The 14654-nt window shown below is 44.5% G+C and overlaps 1 protein-coding gene across 1 annotated transcript in view; it reads right to left on the bottom strand.

Annotated features, from left to right (window-relative positions):
- Positions 1 to 14393, bottom strand: part of ARHGAP32 (Rho GTPase activating protein 32) — a 194354-nt gene extending 179961 nt beyond the window's left edge. The window contains exon 1 of the mRNA XM_088832350.1: positions 14293 to 14393. The gene's annotated coding sequence lies outside the window, so the exon portion shown is untranslated. The remainder of the gene's footprint in view (positions 1 to 14292) is intronic.
- Positions 14394 to 14654: the final 261 nt, after the last annotated feature.

The following is a 14654-nucleotide window of genomic DNA, read 5'->3' as shown; positions in this document are numbered from 1 at the left end:
TTTCATCCCAAAACTTTTTTTAAAATTATAACTAGTTTAGAAAAGAAATATTTCTAAAGTGTACTGCACATTTTCCCGCTTTAATGTATTCTAACCTTGGAGAAAGAAATGGCAACCCACTCCAGTGTTCTTGCCTGGAGATTCCCAGGGATGGTGGAGCCTGGTGCGCTGCCGTCTGTGGGGTCGCACAGAGTCGGACACGACTGACGCGACTTAGCAGCAGCAGCCTTTTATAAACAACTCGGGGTGACCATTTCAGACAAGCGTCACTGTAACAACTAAATATGACAGGAATCCAGAGCAGAGAGCCATCAAAATGGATACACAATTAAGTTGCAAGACACTGGATGAACTGTTTGAATCTGATAAAAATGATACCACTTAATAGGGATTGTCAAGTTGAATCTTTAGGTTAAGAAGTAACAATACAGGGAAACAACATAACAGAAGTTGGGACAGAAAAACTAAAAAATGCAGCTGCCTGCGTGCCCTACATGAAGCAGAAGTGATAGGCTGTCCAAAAAAAAATAGTACAAGAAAAGGAATTTGGGTTAGTAGAGAGAATATACCAGAATAAGAGTCAGAAGAAAGGAGTTCTAGTTTCAACTGTCCTACTTGAGTGAGAATGTGTAGCTACATAAGCCACTTAACCTGGATCTATATCCTCATTAATAATAAGGGCACAAACCTACTTTGACACTTCCAACACTGTCAGACGGACCAGACACTGATGCTGATAGAAACGCTCTCGAAGCCGAATGTAAACGCTTTATGCCGCGAGCCCTGCAGAGTCACCCGAAAGCAGTCCAGAGCAGTTTCTGTCTTCTGCACTCAGGACACACAAAGATGACAGGACTGATATGGGCACACTGCGGCAAGTAAGCCAGGCTGCAGGCGGTCAGCAGAGGTCAGGAGAAGCGCTTGCCTCTCTGTCACTGACAATCCTCTCCAAGGAATTGAGGAAATGTTTCTGCCCTATCTGTAACACATTCAGAGTCTTGTCTGGCACGCCAGTTAGGAAGCTCTAATTAAAATGCAATGTCTAGTTTGGAACATTGTAAGATGGAATTTAACTTTTTCCATAATAACCAGCTCTGGGAAACAGAATCAAGACCAGAATCTGACGACAGAACAGTACTACATTGGACCTGGGGTACCCGCTGACCAACTGTTCTCAGGACCTAAACTAAAAAGTATGCCCAACTGCAGTCCACACACCCCAGCCCTCTTCTTACCAGGACCCCAGAATTTCCTGACTACTTCTAGGGTTTGCTCAGGCTTCTTCCGAGTGGACCCTCCCAAGAGCAGACAACCACATCATCAGTATTTACATCCCCTGGGCCCAGGGATGATCAAAGGGATGCTATCTGAAAGGGGTATAGGCATGCATGGTTTCAAGTGCCCACACATATGTACATGCAAAAAGTCCCTCTTGCCAGGAGCCTGGAGGGAGACGGGTACCTGCCCTTTACCATGGTGTGGAACAGAACTCCCAGGAGTCAGAGAATTCCCTGTGACCCAGATTTAGGTCATTACGAAGTTGTCTTTGTTAAGGTACGCGATGGAACATCTCTATCAGTCCACCTGATTAATAATGTGCAAATATTCAGACACATAGCATATAGACTTCCATTTGTATTCTTGCCCGAGTTCCAGAAATGCTGGGGATGGGCCTGCAAAAGGAGCTCAGTCACATGAGCAACACTTGAAGAAAATACGTACATTTAGCCTGGGAAGGAAAAAAGTTAGTGGGAAGATCAAAGAATCAGTCATTTTTCACATGACAGCTGAAGGCCATCATGTGAAAAACAGAACAGATCTGTGTGGTGCTGGAAATGAATGCAGGTACATTCCACTCTAATGCAACAAGGAATGTTAAACAGTAAGAATTCCTTTTAAAAAGGATTGGGGGACTTCCCTAGTGGTCAAGTGGTTAAGACTCCGTATTCCCAATGCAGAGGACCCAGGGTTTAATCCCTGATCAGGGAACTAGATCCCACACGCTGCAACGAAGACCCAGCACAGTTCAGTTCAGTTCAGTTCAGCTCAGTCGTGTCCAACTCTTTGCGATCCCATGAATCACAGCACGCCAGGCCTCCCTATCCATCACCAACTCCCGGAGTTCACTCAAACTCATGTCCATCGAGTCAGTGATGCCATCCAGCCATCTTGTTCTCTGTCTTCCCCTTCTCCTCCTGCCCCCAATTCCTCCCAGCATCAGAGTCTTTTCCAATGAGTCAACTCATCATATGAGGTGGCCAAAGTATTGGAGTTTCAGCTTTAGCATCAGTCCTTCCAATGAACACCCAGGATTGATCTCCTTTAGGATGGACTGGTTGGCTCTCCTCGCAGTCCAAAGGACTCTCAAGAGTCTTCTCCAACACCACAGTTCAAAAGCATCAAGTCTTCAGTGATCAGCTTTCTTCACAGTCCAACTCTTACATCCATACATGACCACGGGAAAAACCATAGACTTGACTAGACGGACCTTTGCTGGCAAAGTAATGTCTCTGCTTTTTAATATACTATCGAGGTTGGTCATAACTTTCCTTCCAAGGAGTAAGTGTTTTAATTTCATGGCTGCAATCAGTATCCGCAGTGATTTTTGAGCCCAGAAAGAAAAAGTCTGACACTGTTTCCACTGTTTCCCCATCTATTTCCCATGAAGTGATGGGACCAGATGCCAAGACCCGGCACAGAACCCCCCCAAAACATTTTTTAATTAAAAAAATAAAAAGAATCGGACACCAACAAGGTCATACTGTATAGTACAGGGAACTATATTCAATATCCTGTGATAAACCATAATGGAAAAGAAGAGGAAAAAGAAAGCACACATGTATGTATAACTGAGTCACTCTGTTGTACAGCAGTCATTAACACAACACTATACATCAGTAAAAATATATAAACGTTTTTAAAAAGAACTGGGCTGTCCCGTGAGTAACAAGTCAGACACTGAAAATACAGAAGCAGAGGGTATGGGCTGCTCTTCCAACAATAATGCAAAAGGAATTCTGATCCTGAGAAAAGGTAAAGACCACATTTTACCAGGAGGCCTATGTAACTGCAGTGTGAATGGGTAGCTCTATATACAGAGCCAAGTGCTTTGAGACACAAGGCAAATGGAAGCTAAACTCTGAAGCATCCTTTCTAAAAAGTCCCTGCTGTCAGCTCACTCGTCATTTGCCTCCTCACAAAAATTGAAGTAAATTCTTCCATTCTACCATATTAATTACTTAAAGACTAGAGCTGCCTTGTCTTGAGGGACTTTTCCGTCCTCCAGGAAGTCAGAACCTTCCCTGCTGCTCCTGGGGTCCCGTGATTTATCATTATCACTGAAAACCTTGTCATCTGTCCCCATGATGGATGACACCTCTCTGGCACCAACAAATACATATTCTACAGAAATGCTAAGGATACAACACATATCTAGACAAAGCCCAGGCCTCTCAAACAGCTTGCAGAAAATGGGGTTATAAATGCAAGATAAAAGCAAATAAATGCAAACTGAAATGAAGAAAATAAAATGAGGTAATAAAAAAGACAGAGCCTGTGAAACTGTCTGTACACAGGTAAGCATAAAGGCCTCTCTGGGGTAGCAGAAGACAGTCATGAGAAGATCTGAAGGAAGCACATTTTAAGCAAAAGGAAAAGCAATTGTAAATCGCTGAAGAGGTACATGCTTAGCTCCGTCAGGGGCTGAAAAGGACCATCATCCACTATATATCTGTTAGAATGGCCAAAATTCAGAACGCTCATACCACCAAGTACCGGAAAGGATGTGGAGCAATAGGAACTGTCACTCAAAATCATGCTTATCATACCATCCTAGAATCACCCTCCCTGGTACTTACCCAAAAGAGCTGAAAACTCCTATCTACAAAAAACATGGATGTTTATAGCAGTTTCATTCATTAATGCCAAAACATGGACGCAACGAAGATGTCCTTCAGCAGATGAGTAGATAAACTGTAGTACACCCAAACAATGTAATATTACTCAGTGCTAAAAAGAAAGAGCACTGTGGAAAATTCTGAAAGAGATGGGAATACCAGACCACCTGACCTGCCTCCTGAGAAACCTGTACGCAGGTCAGGAAGCAACAGTTAGAACTGGACATGGAACAACAGACTGGTTCCAAATAGGAAAAGGAGTACATCAAGGCTGTATATTGTCACCCTGCTTATTTAACTTCTATGCAGAGTACATCATCAGAAATGCTGGACTGGAAGAAGCACAAGCTGGCATCAAGATTGCTGGAAGAAATATCAATAACCTCAAATATGGAGATGACACCACTCTTTTGGTAGAAAGTGAAGAAGAACTAAAGAGCCTCTTGATGAAAGTGAAAGAGGAGAGTAGAAAAGTTGGCTTAAAGCTCAACATTCAGAAAACTAAGATCATGGCATCTGGTCCCATCACTTCACGGCAAATAGATGGGGAAACAGTGGAAACAGTGACAGACTTTATTTTCTTGGGCTCCAAAATCACTGCAGATGGTGACTGCAGCCATGAAACTAAAAGATGCTTGCTCCTTAGAAGAAAAGTTATGACCAACCTAGATAACATATTAAAAAGCAGAGACATTACTTTGCCAACAAAGGTCCATCTAGTCAAGGTTATGGTTTTTCCAGTAGTCATGTATGGAAGTGAGAGTTGGACTGTAAAGAAAGCTGAGCACCAAAGAATTGATGCTTTTGAGTTGTGGTGTTGGAGAAGACTCTTGAGAGTCCCTTGGACTGCAAGGAGATCCAACCAGTCCATCCTAAAGGAAATCAGTCCTGAATATTCATTGGAATGACTGATGCTGAAGCTGAAACTCCAATACTTTGGCCACCTGATGTGAAAAACTGACTCACTGGAAAAGACCCTGATGCTGGGAAAGATTGAAGGTAGGAGGAAGAAGGGACGACAGAGGGTGAGATGGTTGGATGGCATCACTGACCCAGAGGGCATGAGTCGAGTAAACTCTGGGAGTTGGTGATGGACAGGGAGGTCTGGCGTGCTGCAGTCCATGGGGTCACAAAGAGTTGGACACGACTGAGCGACTGAACTGAACTGATAAAGAAACAAGCTATCAACCCATGAAAAGACAAGGAAGACACTTAAATATTTATTACAAAGTGAAAGAAGCTAATTGAAAAAGCTACATACGGTAAGGTTTCAACTATAAGACACTGTAAATGGTAAAACTATGGAATCACTGAAAAGATCCTGAGAAACCCGGGGACAGGAGAAGAAGGAAGGTGGGGGACACAGAGGCGGGGCACAGGGGACAGAGGCAAAGACAGGCAGGGAAGTCTGTAAGTAATTTTCCAGAGGACAAGAGCAGCTAGCCTAGGTGTTAACGATGAAAAAACTGAGACATAGTCAGGTCCAGTTTGTATTCTGAAGGTGGAGTTGATGGGACTTGTTAACATGAGATGAGAAGGAAAAAATAGAGGATGACCTCAGAGCCTGCACAACTGAGTAGATGGTGTGGCCACTTCACTTGAAACAGTGAAAACGTGGGAGAAGTGGAGGGAGGAGTAAACGAAAGAAAGCGTAATTCACAGTTCTGCTTTGTCCATCAGACACCCAGGTAGAGGAATGGCATTAGATGATGAGTCTAGAGCTCCAGAAATCAGTGCCAGAGACAGGAATCTGAGCCCCCGCGGCATATAAACAGTATCTGAAACCATGAAAATGGATGAAATCAGGGGAGCCCATGGACACTCCAAATTTTAGAGGGGGAGGCAGGCAGAGACAACCTGCAAAAAAGACATAAAGAATGAGTAGCTATGAGGTCAGAGAAAGCAGTCGGCCAATGGGAAATGCTGATGAGAGGTCAGTAAGACACAGATGTCACATAACCTCTGGCTTTGATTAAAAGCAATGCCAGTGAGTGGAGAAAGTGAAAGTGAAGTCGCTCAGTCATGTCACCTAGCGACCCCATGGACTGAAGCCTACCAGGCTCCTCCATCCATCAGATATTCCTGGCAAGAGTACTGGAGTGGGTGGCCATTGCCTTCTCTACTCCTGGGCCTTGGCCTCCTTCAATTTCCATGGGTGGACCTCCTTAGGGATGAGTCTTTCTGAAGCTTATCCTACCCAGTACTGTTGCAACCTGACAGCCAGGCGTCCCTAGGTCAGGGTGTAGATCCCCAGGCAGGCTGAGGCGTGACAGCCTCCTAGAGATCAAATCCCCAGGCAGGTTGAGGCGTGACAGCCTCCCGAGAATAAGAGTTCAAACAGATCAGGCTAAAGAGAGAATCAGTGGTAAGGAAGTGGACACAGCAAACATAAACATCTCCTGCTGCAAAGTGGAACAAAGAAATTGGGCAATAGCTGAAGGAAATCACAAGGTGGAGGAGAGAGGAAGGTTTAACAGAGGTGATTTATTCTAATACCTGTTAAGGTATCAGTGGCTCCAACAAGACAAAACTGTATTTCTTTCTCACTTAACCATCCAGAGAAAAATGAACAGTAGTGGGTGGTTCTGCTCTGTAAGATCATCCAAGGACCCATCTTACTGATCCACCTCCTCCTAAAGTATTGTTCTCAACTGCAAGGTTGAATTAACACATACCAGGGCAGAGGAGCCTGGTAGGCTGCAGTCCGTGGGGTCGTAAAGAGTCAGACACGACTGAGCGACTTCTTGTTCACTTATCACTTATCACTTTCATGCATTGGAGAAGGAAATGGCAACCCACTACAGTGTTCTTGCCTGGAGAATCCCAGGGACAGGGGAGCCTGGTGGGCTGCCATCTATGGGGTCGCACAGAGTCGGACATGACTGAAGCGACTTAGCAGCAGCAGCAGCAGCAGCAGCAGCAGCAGTACTATATTCTCCTGGCAGAAAGGGAGCAAGAGGAAAGCAGAAAGCAAGAGCAAACAGAAAGCAACTCACTTTTCCTTTCTAAGGCCCTGACACAAAAATCGCTCACAGTCATTATCCATTTACCCAAACTTCATCATGTGGTCACATCCACGTGTAAGAGGGAGGCTAGGAAATGCAGTCCAGCTGGGCATCCATGTGCCAGATAAAACCTGAGGGCCCTATTACTGAAATGAAGCTGAAGAGAGTGGCATCTGGTGAACAATTAATCATCACTGCTGCAAGTAATATAGGGCACGTCTGCATACTAAAAGAGATGATCCAGTAAGCAGAGAATGATAATTTAAGGGAAACATAATGGCAGGAGTAAAAGCCTTAAGAAGTGGGAAATGAGATCCAGGGCTCAGAGTTATTGCCCAGAAGCAGAGACACATTGAGACTCCTGTCACTTCTCACATGCTTGACTTTTCAGAAGAATTGTTGCCCCTTGAATGCATTTCCAGAAAATTAAAGTAATCCCTTCCTTCTATCTAGTAAATCAAACAATCACGTAGTATGAGTATAAAAATCTGGCATGGATTGAACAGTTCTCACTTGAGTTGTCTCCTACCTAACAGGCTGATTCAAAGATGCTGCTGCTCTTTCAAGGAGAATACGACCAAATTTCAGAGCTGAAGGCAGTCTAAAAAGTTTATTTTACAAATGTTCAAGGCCACAAAACATCCTCTCCAACAGTACACCGAAGTCCTTGAAGGGCCACTGCTAGATCAGGGATGATTATCCCACTGTTCCTTGTCGACTCTTTCATAATATTCTTCTTCATAATATAGTTTATCTCCCCAATAGAATGGAACACTTCCTAAGGGAAGAGACTCGATGCCAACTTCTTTCATAAATAGGCTCCACTGCATTTAACGTAGTACCAAAGAAAAACCTCACTTGTACTCAATGGATACTTTTCAGTTCACTGAGAAAGACAAATGGTTTCCTGCACCCTACCGGAGCAAGACCATCCCTAAGTTCCAAAGACCACTTTTTGTCAGGCTCTCCTCACGAAGATCAGTGGAAACTGGGGAAGTGCAAGAGGACAGTCCTTATTTAAAAAAAAAAAAATTGGAGAATCATGGAATTTGGGAGCAAGAAAGAATCTTAGAGACCTCTAGCTTGACCCCTCATTTCATCAATAGATATAAGGAAAATGAGTTTTTTAGTGAGATGAATTACTGGTCCAAAAGCACAGATTTATTTACAGGGGAGCCAAGACAAGAATCCAGGTCCTCTGACTTCAAGTTCAAATCTCCTTTCTCTGTTAAAGTTTCCTTATCTTTTTTGCCTGCCCTTAATAAACTGGTCCTGAGTGTTCACTGGAAGGACTGATGCTGAAGCTGAAACTCCAATATTCTGGCCACGTCATGCGAAGAGCTGACTCACTGGAAAAGACTCTGATGCTGGGAGGGGTTGCGGGCAGGAGGAGAAGGGGACAACAGAGGATGAGATGGCTGGATGGCATCACTGACTCGATGCACATGAATTTGGGTGGACTCCGGGAGCTGGTGATGGACAGGGAGGCCTGGCGTGCTGCAATACTTGGGGTCGCAGAGAGTAGGACCAAGACTGAGAGACTGAACTGAATAAACTGGGTAATTACTAATGTTCGCATAATATGTTCTTCAGTCACTGAAAACCTACTCATCTTGAGAGTCCTTCCACCATATAACGCTCCAATGAAAAGAGAACAGGAATTACTACTTCCATCCGATACACAATGGGATAAAAACAGGGCTATCACATGGCCTGCTCAGGACCACAAGGCTGAACCCCACAAAATAAAGATTTTATTAATACTATTTCAGGGGCAAAGGAATAGAATGTCTATTTCAGAATTCCTCCCCAGAGTGCGGAGCCGATCTTTGGTAACAGAGATAACCTACACCTATCACACAGTGCCCAGGGTGCATGAGCCACGCGGGCCTTTTCTCTCAGCGCTTCCCATCTCCACAGGCTCTGAAACTAATGTCTACTATGATCCAGGGCATAAAATAAAGTAGTAAAAGGATGCACTCTCCCTGAAAATCAGAATTCTACTTCCACTCTGAACATTCAGGTTCATAAATTGCATATGAGAAATTAAACCAAACACCTCATTTCTCACTTCCTTTTACCTACCTAAAATGCCTCCTGTAAATACCAGGGAAGCCCCCTTGTTCAGGTATACTATGAACCTGTGAACATCTATTTTATCAAATCTTTACATTTTGCTACCATGGGGAATTTCCCCGCTCAGTCTTCACTTCTTCAAACAGGAATTCTCTGGTTGGTTTTGTTGTTTATATGCTTTAACATCAAAAGAAAATCCTGTCTCCTCGAGATGGAGGGTCTTGTTTAGGCCTCTACTGTTTCTATGGGGCCACAAGTGTTGTTTTCCAGGGGCTGCAGCTCTGCAGTTTGATGAAAGGCCCTCTGCCCACCCGCCAAGGACAGTATGGGGACATCAGCACCCTCCAGAGGTCTCCCTGGGATTATCCCTTGGCCTGTAAGGAACACCCAAGGCGGTGAAATTGCACTATTTGTAGGATGGCAAGAGACATACTGGCCCCAGCCTTGTTCTGTTTGACTCAGAACAATTGCCTTTGTTTATTTGTTCACTCCTAGTTTGGGATTAACGTTAAATAAACCAGCATTTGAAGCTGGGAAGTACATCCAATTTATCTATGGTAAGATAACTTAAACCAAATATTTCAGAAAACAGCTTAACAATGAAGCTTCTAGAAAGTACACTAGGCCTATCGTTACGGAAAAAATATTAAGTTTTATTATTCCACCGCTGAAGAGGCTATTATAGAGATGCTAACGCAAATCCTGTTAGACTTAAAGGGTGTCACACACATTAAAAAAGTCACCTAACCCTGGCCTAATGTAATGTTCTTTTCCTAAATATCTTTTTCAAAAAAACAAAAAACAGGAAATACCAAAACCAAAATAGAACCAGTATTTAAATTCAGCTTGCAAACATACATTAGTACCAAGAAATTATCAAGAACCAAGATCTTTGAAAAACAGAGCAGAATTATCTTTCCACCCATTCTTAATCATCTAAATAAGCAAGGGATTAATAAAAAATACATATGAGAGTATAACATACGAGAGATTTCTCAAGTTATTCCATTTATCAGCTGTTAACTAATGGTTTCAGTAAAGGAAAAATTTGGTAACAACATACCACTCAGAAGAATAACTCTATAATATTCGGGCAAGGTGATGTACAACATTTTAGGCATCCTGTTTACACTAGAATTCATGATCATCATCATCTATAACTTACTAAGTACTTATTATATGCCTATAACGTATATGGCATCACAATTCAATGGACATGAGTTTGAGCAAGCTCCATGAGATGGTGAAGGACAGGGAAGCCTAGCGTGCTGCAGTCCATGGGGTCACAAAGAGTCAGACACGACTGAGCAACTGAACAACAATATCGTATTAAGCCTTCACATGTAACATTTCATTTAACCATCACTACAATCTTCTAAGACAGATACTATATTCTCTGATTACAAAGGAGGTACCTGAAACACCAAGATGTTAATTTGTTTGTCTAGGATCAAAGTTTATATCACAGCTGACATTCAAACACAAGTCTGTCTGACTCCAAAGCAAAAATCAGTACCTTTCCAGGGGTCCTAATCCCTATAATGCTATGACAGGAAACCACGTTTGTGCTAAGCAGAGCAAAAATTTTATGTCCTAAAGCAAAGACGGGGCTTTCTGGTGGCTCCATGGTAAAGAATCCGCTTGCTGATGCAGGAGACACAGGTTTGATCCCTGGGTCGGAAAGATCCCCTGAAGAAGGAAATGACAACCCACATCAGTATTCTTGCCTCGGAAACCCCATGGACTGAGGAATCTGGGGGGCTACAGTCCATGGGTCACCAACGAGTAGGACATAACATAGCAACTGAACAGCAACAACAAAGCAAAGACTGGCAAATTTTTTCTATAAAGGGTCAGACAGTAAAACTGCTAAGCTCTGCAGGCCATACTGTCTTTGTTGCAAGGAATCAACCCTGCTGTTGTACAGCCAATACAGCCATAGACACTACATAAACAAGTGTGACTATAATCCCAATAAAACTTTATTTATGAGCACCAGTATCTGAATTTCATGTAACTTGCACATTATGAAATACTTTTTTTTCCTACCATTTGAAAATGAATCATTCTTAGTTCATAAGCCACACAAAATATAAGCTGCAAGCCAGATTTGGCCTACATACTGAATTTTGTCAATGTCTATCCTAAATAATCTGGAGAAGGAAATGGCATCCCACTCCAGTACTCTTGCCTGGAAAATCCCATGGATGGAGAAGCCTGGTGGGTTACAGTCCATGGGGTCGCAAAGAGTCGGACACGACTGAGCGACTAAACTATCCTAAATAATGCAGACAAATATAAAACATATTTTAGTAAACAGCTCTTTTCACACTCCTAACTTGTAATCTCCTTTAATATTCTGAACTGGTACTTTACAGAAGTTCAAAGTCTCAATAAACTAAACATCTGTCCCCAAATAATCAAAAACTCTGAGTCTAAAACTGTAGACACTACATATGGATTTCCTAAGAATGAGACAGAATCACAAAATTCTGGAACTCAAAAAGATCTAACACATTCTCATTCCTTATGTGCGTTTTTAAAAACTGGTATTAAGAGATTTAAAACAGCTAAACACTAAGTTTATAGGTAATGACAGTAATAGATTATGAATGTAAGAAGCAATACCAAGTATTTTCACATCCTTTCTTTCATCTGACCTCTCTGTAAGGAAGACAATGCCAGCCTCCTTGCAATGTCTCATTTTATTGTTGCTGCTAAGTCATGTCCGACTCTTTGCGACCCCATGGACTGCAGCCCTCCAGGCTCCTCTGTCCATGGGATGCTCCAGGCAAGAATATTGGAGTGGGTTGCCATTTCCTTCTCCAAGGGATCTTCCCGATCCAGGGATCGAACCCATGTCTCCTGCATTGCAGGCAGATTCTTTACCAATGAGCCACCTGGGAAAACCCATCCCAATTTTACACCTAAAAAAAACAGGCTCAGAAATGTACATTACTTGCCCAAAGCAGGGACCAAGCCACACAGCTACTAAGTAGCAGAACTGCAACCACAACCTGATTTCAAGTCCCTGCTGCCTCTTAACTACTTCCATAACCATCAAATTTCACACTAATGGGTTAAACCCTAAAGATTTTCAAGAATTATCAGTCATAATCTTTAAAAGCAATGAAAACATTTAGTTCATTTCACTCGATTTTCCTTATGCGATCAAAGTCTTTCGGAGAAAACAGCTGCTAATCCTTGACATTCGTCAGATGCATTTACAATCAATAGTGAATCTGTGTATACCGTGCAGACAACACACTAAGGTCAGCACAGAAAGGGAAAACACTGCTGAGCAAGTCAATCTAAAGACAGACGAAGATGAGCCTTCCCAGGTGGTCCAGTGGTTAAGACTTTGCCTTTCAATGCAGGGGGTGTTGGTTCAACTCCTGGTCAGGGAGCTAAGATCCGGCATGCCTGTGCCCAAAAAACCAAAAATGCAGACCAGAAGCAATGCTGTCACAGATTCAATAAAGACTTTAAAAATGGTCCACATCCACAAAAATATCTTTAAAAAAATAAAATAAAGAGAGACTAAGAGAAATAGAGATGAATGAATTCCCATTAAAGTCTGAGCCCAACTGTGGCATAGCTTCTGGGGATTGGAAAATGATGTGGGGGTTAGGAAAAGAAAATAAAAGGAACATAACTACTGGAACTCAAGCCAACATCAAAGACTCTAATGACAGTTGAGCCTGCCTGGCTGCTTCTTGGTCTCTCCCTAGAACACAAAAAGTTACATAACCAAAGAAGATTCTTCCAACTAACACTTCCTCTGTGGCCCACTTACACCCTATCAGCCACCTCAGTGTGTATCTCCATGCAGTAAACTGGGCTTCCACCCCAGCTAGGTCTGGACAGGTCTCTGTCCAAAGTGCTGCTTTATTCTACGGACTGCTATAGGGACGATGGTATGAAGACAACTAGCTAGAGCACAGTTCCAACCTCACGCCATTCTAGAGACTTATTCTATGAAGAATCACCACACACTAAATTTTAGGAATGACGCCAACTCCAGATAATCCTGAAAGCAGACATCACAGCATCATAATATCCCATCTTCACAAACAGCAGTGTTAAAAAGGAATTCACACCAATGAGTGCTTGAAAAATTTTGAGGTCCTGTTGTAGCACTAATTAAAGCTTCTATTTCTCAAGTACAAGGATCAAATGTCAATATTCCGAGGTGAGTCCAATTTACCCAATAAAGAAAAACATATTAATGAATCACAATCATCACTACCCAGAAATATTACAACAAATTCAATTACTGGTTCAAATTAGCATATTTTCTGGATGCTAAGACCCACAATACTCTAGCACCATATGCTTTTTCTTCTTCCAGTAGAAATACAAATATAGACAACGTTTACAAAAGCAACCAATGCATCAGAAGTTACTCCCATTCAGATTGACTTAAAAGGTCTAAATCTATGCCAAGTAAAACTCTGAAAGAATGGAAAATAAAAGAGATGCTGACAACAATGCAATGTGGCCCAGCTGCCAGCTATCCATGTAACATCATGCAGTGCCCCAAGCAGTTTAAAAGCAGATTGCAATTCTGCATCAAAATTATAATTATCCAAATTCTATTTCCTAAAAGATAACTATCAAAGTGCAACCCAAGCATCCTCCTGGGGTCTCCTCCTCCCGTCCACCTTCTTTAAGCTTCAGCCACAGAAGGTGGAGTTATAAAGGGTCCAGAAGTAGACTATAGCTAAGCAATCTGGTTTGACTTTCTCGCTCTTCCGTTTCTGTTCATCTGTTTGCGAAATTTTTTAACATGAATACTTAATCAAGTCACTAAAATGAGAAAGGCAAGACAGGGATGGGGTGGCGGGGGAGACCAAGGGAGGAAAAAGGCACTAAAGTCACCAGCACCGTCCAATGTGCAGAGGCAACTTCAGCCAATTAGAAAGATGAGAGGGAAAACTCCGCGGGCGCGACAGCGAGCACGGCGGGGAGCGGGCACGGCCAGGGCGCCCCGGAGCCCCGGCGCCTCGGGCCCGGAGCGCCGCAGCAGGCCGGGAACCGCCCGGCCCGGTCCGCCGAGGCCGCGGGGAAGTGGTGGGCGCGGGCGGCTGCGGCCCGATCGCGGTCCGCCCCGGGAGGCCGAGGAGGGAGCCGGGTTGGGGGTGGAGGGGGGAGGAAGGGGGAAACCCGAGATGGCCTTCCAAGAACACTCGATCCAGAACCTTTACTTTAAAAAGAATTTCTCCCGAAAAGGAAAGCCAGGCCCCCGCAGCCCTTCCCTGCGGCGCCTGCCCACGTCACCGGCGCCCCCGGCCCTCCCGCGGCCCCCGCCTTACCGAGCCCCGCGGCCCCGCCGCGCCGCCGCGGCGTCGCTGCGCCCCGCTCGCCGCTCCGTGTCTCCCTGCGGGGCGCCGGGCCCGACGCCCTCCCCTTCCTCCTCCTCCTCCTCGTCCTCGTCCTGGTCCCGATCCTCGCCGCCGCCGAGCGCCGCCCGCGCGCCGAGCCTAGCGCCTGGCCGCCCCGGGCAGCCGCGGGGGCTCGGCCGGGCGCCCCCCGCGCCAGCGCCTCATCCCGCCGCGCCGCCCCGTCAGGCTCGGGGGCGGGGACGCCGGGCTCCCGGCTGCGGCCTCGGAGTCCTCCTCCCCGTCGACCCGCACCGCGATCGCCCTCCCCCGGCCGAGCCGGCCCCGGGGCTGCG

Source organism: Moschus berezovskii, chromosome 25 (assembly GCF_049115385.1).
Source record: "Moschus berezovskii isolate FMDL1 chromosome 25, NW_MosBer_1.0, whole genome shotgun sequence".
In the NCBI taxonomy this organism is placed as follows: Eukaryota; Metazoa; Chordata; class Mammalia; order Artiodactyla; family Moschidae; genus Moschus; species Moschus berezovskii.
Note: the sequence above shows the minus strand (reverse complement) of the source record. Positions and strands in the feature narration are given on the sequence as shown.